Source organism: Bos indicus, chromosome 13, assembly GCF_029378745.1.
Source record: "Bos indicus isolate NIAB-ARS_2022 breed Sahiwal x Tharparkar chromosome 13, NIAB-ARS_B.indTharparkar_mat_pri_1.0, whole genome shotgun sequence".
In the NCBI taxonomy this organism is placed as follows: Eukaryota; Metazoa; Chordata; class Mammalia; order Artiodactyla; family Bovidae; genus Bos; species Bos indicus.
Genome location: NC_091772.1, coordinates 14,759,542 through 14,772,799, shown reverse-complemented (window position 1 = coordinate 14,772,799; position 13,258 = coordinate 14,759,542). Strand labels below are relative to the sequence as shown.

General features: G+C 38.6%; 2 long non-coding RNA genes across 2 annotated transcripts in view; one reads left to right on the top strand and one right to left on the bottom strand.

Annotated features, from left to right (window-relative positions):
* Window positions 1–4,746, bottom strand: part of LOC139186377 (uncharacterized) — a 194,714-nt gene extending 189,968 nt beyond the window's left edge. Inside the window, exon 1 of the long non-coding RNA XR_011569918.1 lies at window positions 4,595–4,746. This is a non-coding gene — a long non-coding RNA (uncharacterized lncRNA). The remainder of the gene's footprint in view (window positions 1–4,594) is intronic.
* The window catches only part of LOC139186378 (uncharacterized), an 85,351-nt gene that overhangs the window by 11,149 nt on the left and 60,944 nt on the right, over window positions 1–13,258 (top strand). The gene's annotated exons all lie outside the window — the stretch shown is intronic.

The following is a 13,258-nucleotide window of genomic DNA, read 5'->3' as shown; positions in this document are numbered from 1 at the left end:
ATCTAAGATCACACATGCAATGTGGTATGGCCAAAATAAAAGACCTTGAAAAATAAAGTATTCTGAATTGGTCAAGAGAAATTTTGAGAGAGGATGGGTAAGAAGGGATGGAAGGAGGAGAGGGGACAGAGAGATATAAACATACTTATCCTATCAATATCTTCTTCTTGGAAAGTCATAAGTGGTGTGATGGCTCATCCCAGGAAGATGTGAAGTGAAATTGCTGAGTTGTGTCCGCCTCTTTGCGACCCCATGGACTGCAGCCTACCAGGCTCGAGAGTCCTGGAGTGGGTTGCCATTTCCTTCTCCAGGGGATCTTCCCAACCCAGGGATTGAACCCAGGTCTCCCGCATTGCAGGCAGACGCTTTACCATCTGAGCCACCAGCATCCCAGGAAACCACATGGTTCAGTTCAGTTTAGTTCAGTCGCTCAGTCGTGTCCGACTCTTTGTGACCCCATGAATCACAGCACGCAAGGCCTCCCTGTCCATTACCAACTCTCGGAGTTCACTGAGACTCACATCCATTGAGTCAGTGATGCCATCCAGCCATCTCATCCTCTGTCGTCCCCTTCTCCTCCCGCCCCCCATCCCTCCCAGCATCAGAGTCTTTTCTAATGAGTCAACTCTTCACATGAGGTGGCCAAAGTACTGGAGTTTCAGCTTTAGCATCATTCCCTCCAAAGAAATCCCAGGGCTGATCTCCTTCAGAATGGACAGGTTGGATCTCCTTGCAGTCCAAGGGACTCTCAAGAGTCTTCTCCAACACCACAGTTCAAAAGCATCAATTCTTCGGCACTCAGCCTTCTTCACAGTCCAACTCTCACATCCATACATGACCACAGGAAAAACCATAGCCTTGACTAGACGAACCTTTGTTGGCAAAGTAATGTCTCTGCTTTTGAATATGCTATCTAGGTTGGTCATAACTTTCCTTCCAAGGAGTAAGCATCTTTTAATTTCATGGCTGCAGTCACTATCTGCAGTGATTTTGGAGCCCCCCAAAATAAAGTCTGACACTGTTTCCACTGTTTCCCCATCAATTTCCCATGAAGTGATGGGACCAGATGTCATGATCTTCGTTTTCTGAATGTTGAGCTTTAAGCCAACTTTTTCCACTCTCCACTTTCACTTTCATCAAGAGGCTTTTTAGTTCCTCTTCACTTTCTGCCGTAACGGTGGTATCATCTGCATATCTGAGGTGATTGATATTTCTCCCGGCAATCTTGATTCCAGCTTGTGTTTCTTCCAGTCCAGCATTTCTCATGATGTTCTCTGCATATAAGTTAAATAAGCAGGGTGACAATATACAGCCTTGATGTACTCCTTTTGCTATTTGGAACCAGTCTGTTGTTCCATGTTCAGTTCTAACTGTTGCTTCCTGACCTGTGTATAAATTTCTCAAGAGGCAGATCAGCTGGTCTGGGGTATTCCCATCTCTTTCAGAATTTTCCACAGTTTATTGTGATCCACACAGTCAAAGGCTTTGGCATAGTCAATAAAGCAGAAATACATGTTTTTCTGGAACTCTCTTGCTTTTTCCATGATCCAGTGGATGTTGGCAATTTGATCTCTGGTTCCTCTGCCTTTTCTAAAACCAGCTTGAACATCAGGAAGTTCACGGTTCACATATTGCTGAAGCCTGCTTGGAGAATTTTGAGCATTACTTTACTAGCATGTGAGATGAGTGCAATTGTGCGGCAGTTTGAGCATTCTTTGGCATTGCGTTTCTTTGGGATTGGAATGAAAACTGACCTTTTCCAGTCCTGTGGCCACTGCTGAGTTTTCCAAATTTGCTGGCATATTGAGTGCAGCACTTTCACAGCATCATCTTTCAGGATAAATATTCAGAAATCCTGTGAGCCAGTAATTAAATCTTCAGTAGCTTGAACTCAGCAAGCACTACAAGTGAGAGATGTTTTTTGTTTGTTTTTAACCAATGCACCTGCTGAACCCATAAACATATTAACACATGTCTGCGAAGATTAAACAACTTTCTGAGAAATAGTACAGTTACAAAAAAGTAGTACATTTATTAAACCAAATGTTTTCTAGATTTTCCGGAGAGGAGAGCTGAAAAAGGTAGTATTTATAGTGGTTCAATTACTTAGGTTCTGAAGCCAGATGACACGGGTTCAGTGCTTTGTTCTGCCATTTGCTAGTTCCTTAATGGAATAATTATTTGTTCTGTGGCTTACATTCCTTATTTGTAAAGTTCTATTAAGTATGCAAAGTTACAGACAATGTATGCAAGGTTAAATGCTTCATAAGATTGTTTTTAAGGTGAGGTGAGTTAATATTACAAATAGGATAATATCTGGAACATAATAAATTCTCAATAGATGTGCAGTTCTGTTATTTTAAGAAAATAGTGTTCCTCAGAACTTATTTGAAAAGTTTCCTTGAGAATGTAAGATAGTCCATGGGGAGATAAACTTGGAATCCTCTGATTCATTCTGAGCTACTCTGAAGCCATTTTATTTTTAATACAATGTACTGAAAGCTATTTTATGTTTAGGCTGTATAATTCCTAGGTCAGTTTCTATTATAAGAACAACAACGGTTAGAATTTTGTTTCAATAGAAGAGCTTAGGAAATTCTTGAAGAATCTCAAAATCATCTGCTTCCCATTGAGCAATGCTTTCTTGTACTTGTTTAAAGTGTTACCACTGTGAAAATAAATTATTGTCATTAGTCTGCTGTTTAAATATACTACAGAGAGAAGTAAAATGGATAGAGCCTGTGTGTTTCTGTTCTTTTGTGTTAGTCCTTTCGGGATGCTGTAACTGGGTAACATAGACTGGATAGCTAATAAAAAGCAGAAATTTATTTCTCACACTTCTGGTGGTGCAGCATCATGGCAGTGATGATGCCAGCACAGTGTGGGGCTGTATTGTAGTGAGGGCCCTCTCTGGTTCATAGCCACTGGTTATGAACACTGGTTCACAGTCGGTGTTTCTCGTTGTGTCCTCACACGGTGGAAGAGGGGAGGGAGCTCTCTGGGGTTTCTTTTAAAAGGACACTAATCTCATCATGAGGGTTCAACTCTTATGACCTCTGACCTCCCAAAGGCCTCACTTCCTAATACCATCACCTTGGGAGTTAAGATTTCAACATATGAACTTGGGAGGGGAAATATTTAGACCATAACACCCCTGAAAAGCTTTCTGAATCTATAATCCAAACTAAGAAAAATCTAGAACCGCAATTTCAAAATTCAACGTGACCTTGCTAGGGTGAAACTCAATAGTCTTCAGAGAAAGATAACAGAAACACACAGGATATTCACAGTACATCATCCATAAAGTCCAGTATGCAATCAAAAACTACAAGCCATAAGGAAAAAACCAGAATATGACACAGGGTCCCTAACAAAGAGCCTGGATGTAGAAGTTAGTAGACAAGAACTTTTAAGTAACTATGATGAATTTGTTAACAAGTGTAAAGTAAGGTATATTGTTTTAATGAGTGATGTGATGCAAAATTTCAGAAGAGATTTGAAAACTGTAAAATGGAAACCCAAGAATTATAAAAGACAATGTATGTAATAATTAAAAGTTCATTGGGTAGATTAACACAAATTGAACATGCTGCTGCTGCTGCTAAGTTGCTTCAGTCGTGTCTGACTCTGTGTGACCCCATAGATGGCAGCCCACCAGGCTCCCCCATCCCTGGGATTCTCCAGGCAGGAATACTGGAGTGGGGTGCCATTGCCTTCTCCGAACACAAATTGAATATAAGAAAAGAACATAACTTCTAAATAACTTACCAGTCAAAACATTATAGAGTAAGTCAGAAAACATTTTGAACTGAATTATCATGACAAAAAATATACCCCCAAGTGGTAGGATGCAGATCTTTAGAGGGAAATTTTAGATTTAAATGCTTCTTTAGAAAAGAAGAAAAGTTTAAATCAATGATAAAGCTTTCACTTAAAGAAACTAAATAAGAAAAATCAATGAAACTGGAAGTAAATGAAAGGAAGAAAATTGTAGCGCTAAAAGCCATAAATGAAATGGAAACTAGACAATCAAAAAATGTAAATAAAAAATGGGTTCTTTTGAAAAGATTAACAAAATTACCAAGTCCTTAGCTAGACTAATCAAGAAGGGGAGAGGGGATATAATATCAGGAATGCCAAGTGGGGACATCATCACAGAACATACAGATATTATGAAGACATTAATGTCAACAGTTTTAGCAACACAGACAAATGAACAAATTCACTGATGAGCACTTCGTACCAAAACAAAGACAAGAATTATAAAATCTAAAAAGTGTTATATTTATCCAATAAATTGAATTCACAGATAAAAATCTTTTATCTTAATGATATCCATAGGCCCAAATGCGTTACTTGGTGAATTCAATCAATTATTGAGCCAAGAAATATTACTGGTTCTGTACAAACTTTCAGAAAATAGAGGATTACTTCCCAGTTCATTCTGTGAAGCCTGAATAAATTTGATTCCAAACCTGACATTGTCATTACCAGAAAATAAACACAGATCAATAGCATTCATGAGTGTAGCTGCAAAGATAGCTAACAAAATAGTAGCAAGTTGAATAAGCAAAGTATATAGAAGGTAACATACCATGATACAAGGTTAAATGTCCATCAATATAATTTATCATACTAATAGAAGTCTTTGTATTGGTCATTTTCTTTCCAAAATGATATAGCTCTCTAAGTATAGCCCTATTTTCAAGGTAAGCTAAACATGAAATGAGTAGCAACTGACTGAATAAGCACTGATCCTTTTAAAATTAACTCTAAGTATTCAGCTGCTTATGTAACATAAACATCTTGCTCTGTTCCCAAAACTAACTGGAAATCAGATGAACATTATTTTAATGTTATGTAATATGTTTGTCTAAAGTCCTTAGGCAAATATACCTAAACTATCTGCCACTGAGTCTTTTTAGGTCACATTGCCACATAAGAAAGGTGAATTCCCCTTACTATGCCAGGTTCAGAAGACTCAAGTGGAAAAACCCCACAGGGTGAAGCAGCGTTGTCACAGCTATCCAGAGCTGCAGAACCTACAGGGCTGATGCAGGTGATTGTGAAACCTAACCCAGCTGTTGGCAGGAAGAAGCCAAGCTGTGTGACAGCATCTGGCCAGTGGATTGCCAAATGCTGAGCCAGGGCTAGATGCTGACCTACTTATTCAGTAAGGTACAAGTGCAAAATTATGGCTGCCAAGCTCCCTTTAAAGTAAATTCAAGTAGAACTGAATTCTCAAGTGGCCTCCACCTCCTAATCCCCCCCAGACTGGGGTGATTTCTTGGGTGACCTAAGTCACTGGAGTCTATAGGGTGGAAATAAAGTAACTGTATCATTCACATTTCTCTTTTGTATTTATTTATGCAATATATACACAACTTGCAGATAACTTACAAATGCAAGGTGTGTTTAACCAGTTAAATTGGTAACTCATGAGGCAAACATATATATATATAATATATATATAAAAGGAAAAATATATATAAAATGGAGCTATAAATGTATTCACATTTTAATTTATAAATTGTGATTTACAAGGGCATATCTTTTTCTATATCTTAAAAAATAGAATAGCTACTCTTTTACAAGTACACTTAAGCAGTTGATACGCATTATATTTAGTAATGTGAAAACTAGATAATTATGCAACATTTATGTAACTAAAGAAACTGTGTTTTATTAGTGGCCAGATGACCAAGCTGTGAGTCTCATACATTGGTAAGAAGCAAAAAGAGCAGAGAGCTTGTTTAGAAGAACTAAGTTCAACACAACTGTTTGAATTTGATCACTGGACAGTGGGAACCAAAAAGATTTCATTGTTAAAGAGTTGCCTAGATGTGACCTTTTCTTCCTTCCCTGTTTTTGTATTTAGCGTTATGAAAGTGGGAGTTTCTTTGTTGAAGATATTTCTACAGTGAATTTACTCATTTATGGCTTTCTTAATTCACCATATCTCTGTGGGCAAATGAAAGTTCACAAGATGCTTTATGTCCTGCTACTTCCCTGCTGCTAAATTTTCCCCTGAGTAAAATCTGTTTAGCATTTGTTCTGTATTGGTGTGTTAGAACTGCCATACCGGCGTACTACAGACCAGATGGCTTAAACAACAGGAATTCAGTTTTTTCACAAATCAGAAGGCTGGAAATCTGAGATCAAAGTGTCAGCAGAGTTGGTTTCTCCCAGACTCTCTCCTTGACTTGCAGATGGCTGTCTTCATGTTCACATGGCATTCTTCCTCAATGTGTATCTATGTCTAAACTTACTCTTCTTATAAAGACACTGATAGTACCGGACTAGAACCCATCTTAATTACCTCCTTTTACCATAGTTACTTCCCTAAGACCTAATCTTCAAATACAGTCACATTCTAAGGTACTGGGGATTAGGAATTCAATATGTGAATTGGAGGAGACATAAGTCAGCTTATAACATGTATTTTATGGTCCCAATGGTATGAATATCCATGCTCCATTTCCCGACAGTAGAAATGTGTTCACAGAATATCATGTTCTATCTATAATCTTTCTTGTTAGGCAATATTATATCACATATATAATTTTACTTTATATACATTTGTTTCTTGTCTCCAAAACTGGCTTGCAAACTCCTTGAAGGAAGAATCTATGCTGAAAACTAATGGATGCACAATAATTATTAATTGACATAAAATGATATCTAAAAGGAATAAGACCTAGAAAATTATTTTTCCATTCTTGTCTATAGGGTTAAAAGAAGCATATTGGGTTTTTTTTTTAATCAAACAATTTTACTTTGCCTAAAAAATGAATGACAGTGAAAAGAGTGTGCAAAAGGGGAGAGTGAAAGAGCTAGCTTAAAACTAAATATTAAAAAAAAAACATGATCATGACGTCTGGCCCCATTACTTCATGGCATATAGAAGGGGAAGTAATGACAGATTTCCTCTTCTTGGGCTCTAAGATCACAGCAGATGGTAACCACAGTCGTGAAATCAGAAGATGACTGCTTCTTGGCAGGAAACCTCTGGCAAACCTAGACAGAGTGTTGAAAAGCAGAGACATTACTCTGGCGACAAAGTTCCATATAGTCAAGGCTATGGAACTCCTTATTGCCAAATTCAGACTTAAAGAAAGTAGGGAAAACCACTAGACCATTCAGGTATGACTTTAATCAAATCACTTACGATTACACAGTGGAAGTGACAAATAGATTCAAGGAATTAGATCTGATAGAGTACCTGAAGAACTATGGATGGAGGTTCGTGACATTGTACAAGAGGCAGTGATCAAGATCATCCCCAAGAAAAAGAAATGCAAAAAGGCAAAATGGTTGTCTGAGGAGGCCTTACAAAAAGCTGTGAAAAGAAGAGAAGTGAAAGGCAATGAAGAAGAGGAAAGATATACCCATTTGAATGCAGAGTTTCGAAGAATAGCAAGGAGAGATAAGAAAGCCTTCCTCAGTGATCAGTGCAAAGAAATAAGGGAAAAGAATAGAATGGGAAAGACTAAAGATCTCTTCAGGAAAATTAGCAATAACAAGGGACAATTTCATACAACGATGGACACAATAAAGGACAGAAATGGTATGGACCTAACAGAAGCAGAAGATATTAAGAGGAGGTGACAAGAGTACACAGAAGAACTATGCAAAAAAGATCTTCATGACCCAGATAACCACGATGGTGTGATCACTCAGCTAGAGCCAGACATCCTGGAATGTGAAGTCAAGTGGGCCTTAGGAAGCATCACTATGAACATAGCTAGTGGAGGTGATGGAATTCCAGTGGAGCTATTTCAAATCCTAAAAGATGATGCTGTGAAAGTGTTGCACTTAATATGCCAGCAAATTTGGAAAACTCAGCAGTGGCCATAGGACAGAAAAGGTCTGTTTTCACTCCAATCCCAAAGAAAGGCAGTGCCAAAGAATGCTAAAACTACTGCACAATTGCACTCATCTCACACGCTAGTAAAGTAATGCTCAAAATTCTCCAAGCAGGCTTCAGCAATAAGTGAACTGTGAACTTCCAGATGTTCAAGCTGGTTTTAGAAAAGGCAGAGGAACCAGAGATCAAATTGCCAACATCCTCTGGATCATGGAAAAAGCAAGAGAGTTCCAGAAAAACATCTATTTCTGCTTTATTGACTATGCCAAAGCCTTTGACTGTGCGGATCACAATAAACTGTGGAAAATTCTGAAAGAGATGGGAATACCAGACCACCTGACCTGCCTCTTGAGAAACCTATATGCAGGTCAGGAAGCAACAGTTAGAACTGGACATGGAAGAACAGACTGGTTCCAAAGAGGAAAAGCAGTACATCAAGCCTGTATATTGTCATCCTGCTTATTTAACTTATATGTAGAGTACATCATGAGAAATCCTGGACTGGATGAAGCACAAGCTGGAATCAAGATTGCCGGGAGAAATATCAATAACCTCAGATATGCAGATGATACCACCCTTATGGCAGAAACAAAGAACTAAAAAGCCTCTTGATGAAAGTGAAAGAGGAGAGTGAAAAGTTGGCTTAAAGCTCAACATTCAGAAAACGAAGATCATGGCATCTGGTCCTATCACTTCATGGGAAATCGATGGGGAAACAGTGGAAACAGTGTCAGACTTTATTTTTTGGGGCTCCAAAATCACTGCAGATAGTGACTGCAGCCATGAAATTAAAAGACGCTTGCCCCTTGGAAGAAAAGTTATGACCAACCAGGCAGCATATTGAAAAGCAGAGATATTACTTTGCCAACAAAGGTTCATTTAGTCAAGGCTATCGTTTTTCCAGAGGTCATGTATGGATGTGAGAGTTGGACTATAAAGAAAGCTGAATGCTGAAGAATTGATACTTTTGAACTGTGGTGTTGGAGAAAACTCTTGAGAGTCCCTTGGACTGCAAGGAGATCCAACCAGTCCATCCTAAAGGAAATCAGACTTGAATATTCATTGGGAGGACTGCTGAAGCTCCAGGATTTTGGTCACCTGATAAGAACAGCTGACTCATTGGAAAAGCCCTTGATGTTGAGAAAGATTGAGGGCAGAAAGAGAATTGGTCAGCAGATGATGAGATGGCTAGATAGCAACACCAATGCAATGGACATGATCTTGGGCACACTTCGGGAGATGATGTGGAACTGGGAGGCCTGGCAAGCTCCAGGCCATAGTGTCGCAGAGTGAGACATGACTGGGCAACTGAACAACAGAAAATGAATTGTAATTTGAAATCATCTTTTCACTGCTAAGGCATACTTTTAAACAAGTAGGCAATACATTTTTTCCCCCTTCATCTCTATTCCCTGGAATGCTGTAAGTTATGGCCTTTGCCAGAGAATGGCTTACAAAGGAGCAAATTGAAAATTCATCATTTTCCAGTGTGGTAAGATTCACTTACCCATTCAATAAGGATTTATTGCTTTGCTCTGATGTGCCAGGCACAGGGCTTGGTGTTGGTAATAACTTAGTGAACAAGACATAGACAGACTGTGGAATAGTAACCGAGTTTGGATTTTTACATCTCAACCACTGGAGTGCAGATTAGCATATGAATGAACTATACAACTTATTTTCAGCCACAGTTTTGGTCTAGTCTTTGATATTCTCCCTCTATCATAGGAAATAGCTTTTCTTTCATAAGCAGAAGAGGAACAGGATGAAATAGAGAGCTCTGCTACTCCTTGGCCAATTTCTTTATAAAATTACATTTGGAAATATCTATTTAATTGGTCCCTCCAAGGCCTGTAAGCTGAAAAATTTATGGGCTCTTACATGGTGACAGAGTGAAAAGTGGTCCAAGTGATTTTTGAAAGGTGCCTACCAAAATAAATGAGTTTTACCAGTGATGTCTTTATAAAGTCTGCTGACAGGTGAGAATTCAGGAATTTAGGGATTTACATTCTATTATACTTAGGAGCCCTATTAGAAGAGGACCATATGAGGCATTCTCTGCCAATTACTTTCTTTCATGACATTCTTAATGAAAATAGAAATTCCATTTTTCTCATGGTAGATTTTCTGGAATGGGATACTCAAAAGCTGTATGGTCACACAGAGGGTAATCTTTCTGAAATCAGCAGTGATGGGAGATGAAGTCCACACAGAGACCCTGGATTATACTTGTCATACAAAGCTACACAACCTCCCTCTTGTCACAACCTCCAGGGCTGTTTTTTCCATCCAAGCAACCATCTCCCTTCTTCTACGTTTGTCCCCTTAAAGTCCCATCTTAATAAAGTATCTAAAAATGAAGATTTAAACCAAAATTAAAGCTTCAGAGTAGTACTGCTAAAAAAATAAATAAAAAATAAAATAAAAACGATCCTTTTTACAAAAGTTTACTTAGAGACTTATTACTGGTCAACTCAAAACTCTCTACTGCTCCCCACTTCATGCGAATAAAGGCAGACGTCTTGACCAGGCATAATGAGGCTCTGCTCTATCCATTCCCATTACCTAAAGTGCAAAGATCACAGAGGAGATTAGTAGAAAATGAAGTCTAAGAGGTAATGGGGGTGGATAGAATAGGACCTCGTTTCTCTACAAACACACAAGGAACATTTATCTTTAGATATTCCTCAGCATAGTGTGGTTTTCTCCCATGTATCTGGATGTCTGTCTTTCACCTATTACAAGTCTTTGGTCAAATACTCTTTTCAGTAATCTCTGACTTATCCCATTTAATGTTGAGTAAATTACTGTACTTCCTATCCTCTCCCTGCTTTTTCTGCCTACCCCAGGTTTCATTACATTTGTATGCCCTTATGTAATGCTTAATATACTTCTGTATTGTATTCACTATCTATATCCTCTAGAACATAAGTTTCTACCCCCAATGTCCAGGCCAGTACCTGGTAGGAAGGTCATAACATTAAATTTATATTCAAGAGAGAATGAAAATCATGGTTAAAGCTCTGGATTGTATATGGGTAACATTTGGAGAATTTTCAGTTAAATTTTGCAGCAATACTCAGCCAAAGGTCTACTTACACCATTGTCAATGGACTGTTAGAATTTTGATACAAATGGGTGGGAGTTCAAAGAGACATTAGCATAGAATCAAAAATTCTTAAAGCTACAACTATACTTTGGGGTTGAATAAAAGTCTTGAATGGGGGTTGTTCAGATGGAAAGTCAAATTTAAAATATATGTTTTCACTAAATTAATCAAGGTTAAATTATATTTAATAATTTCTAAATTAGAAGGAGATCAGCCCTGGGATTTCTTTGGAGGGAATGATGCTGAAGCTGAAACGCCAGTACTTTGGCCACCTCATGCGAAGGGTTGCCTAAACTGGAGTTTTTTGGGGTTATCAAAAGATGGTGAATGTCAGGTTTCCTTGGATAAGTTCCAGGAACAGCCCTGTATTCAGATATCTCAAAGATTTCTGCAAGTGTAGGTATTATTCTGGGCCTTGCAATGAACCAGGCTTTGTAATCACAATTGCAGATTTCCTAATTTTTTTGCTAGCACTGCAGATGGTGATTGCAGCCATGAAATTAAAAGACACTTACTCCTTGGAAGGAAAGTTATGACCAACCTAGATAGCATATTCAAAAGCAGAGACATTACTTTGCCAACAAAGGTTCATTTAGTCAGGCTATGGTTTTTCCAGTGGTCATGTATAGATGTGAGAGTTGGACTGTGAAGAAAGCTGAGTGCCGAAGAATTGATGCTTTTGAACTGTGGTGTTGGAGAAGACTCTTGAGAGTCCCTTGGACTGCAAGGAGATCCAACCAGTCCATTCTGAAGGAGATCAGTCCTGGGTGTTCTTTGGAAGGAATGATGCTGAAGCTGAAACTCAAGTACTTTGGCCACCTCATGTGAAGAGTTGACTCATTGGATAAGACTCTGATGCTGGGAGGGATTGGGGGCAGGAGGAGAAGGGGATGACAGAGGATGAGATGGCTGGATGGCATCACTGACTCGATGGACGTGAGTTTGAGTGAATTCCGGGAGTTGGTGATGGACAGGGAGGCCTGGCGTGCTGCAATTCATGGGGTCACAAAGAGTCGGACACAACTGAGCGACTGAACTGAACTGAACTGATGCATCACTTGCTTCTTTGAACATTAGAGACTTCTTCAACAACATCCATAACTTTGCCATGAGCTACACACAATATAAGGACCTCAGAAAGTTCTCCCACTTCTGGAATTCATTAATCTCTATTTTACCACCTAAATAGCATTACCAATCACATCTTGAATGTCCATGCTCCTCATATGACTATAGACTATTTGATGGCAACTCTCATATGATTTTTATTTCATCAAGATAATTAGATCATCCCTCATTCCAAAAGCCAATTAACAACCTCTAAATTAAACCACAATTTTTCCAATTGAGGAAAAAATGAAAATTTTCTCAAACATTTCACTTCAGGGATTCTTTTGATGTGACATTATCACATGTGCACTCAACATTCATACATATTCTTTTTCACCTTAAAGGTTATATTTCATCTCAGATCTTATATTATCTCATAGGCAAAGTCCATTATCAAAAAAAAAAAAAAGACAAGAAAGAAGAACAAATGCATACATGCTAAGTATCTTCAGCTGTGCCAGACTTTTTGTGACTCCATGGACTGTAGCCCACCAAGCTCCTCTGTCCATGAGATTCTCCAGGCAAGAATGCTGGAGTGGGCTGCCATATCCTTCTTCAGGGATTCAACCTGCATCTCTAATTTCTCCTGCATTGGCAGGCAGGTTATTTACCACTAGCGTCACCTGGGAAGCCCCAAGAGAAGAATATACAAAAGCAAATGAAGTTTGATGTCTTAATGACCTATGAAAAATGTAATTTAAAAATTGATACATGAGTCAATGCAGCATCGTTTTTGCTCAGTAATTTTCATTTTTGTCAGTCAAAACCAAGAGCAGGCAGAAGCTAGACAAATAAAGGCTTGAAAACCAGGATGCACTAAACTCTAAAACAAAATTCAGTTTTGCTTTTGTTTTCTAGTCTCCTGCGTCTCCTTAGGTTCAAACAATGGAATATATAAATATTCAGGGATCACTCGGTCATAATGCACCAAGCAACTTTAAGTGCACCCTACATCCAGGGGCTGGTACTGAGCAAGATTCTATTAGTATCCATTTGTTGGTATTCCAATAAAATATCTGTCTAATGTGCTTTTCCTGGCACGGCTAGATCTAATGGGAGCCTGTTTAGCCTTAAATGTCATCGTTGCTATTGCAAAGCCACAAAAGTACATCCTGGTCCACATGACCAGGGCTTAATAGAGGAGAGTCAACTAAGTGAAAATCAGAATGTAT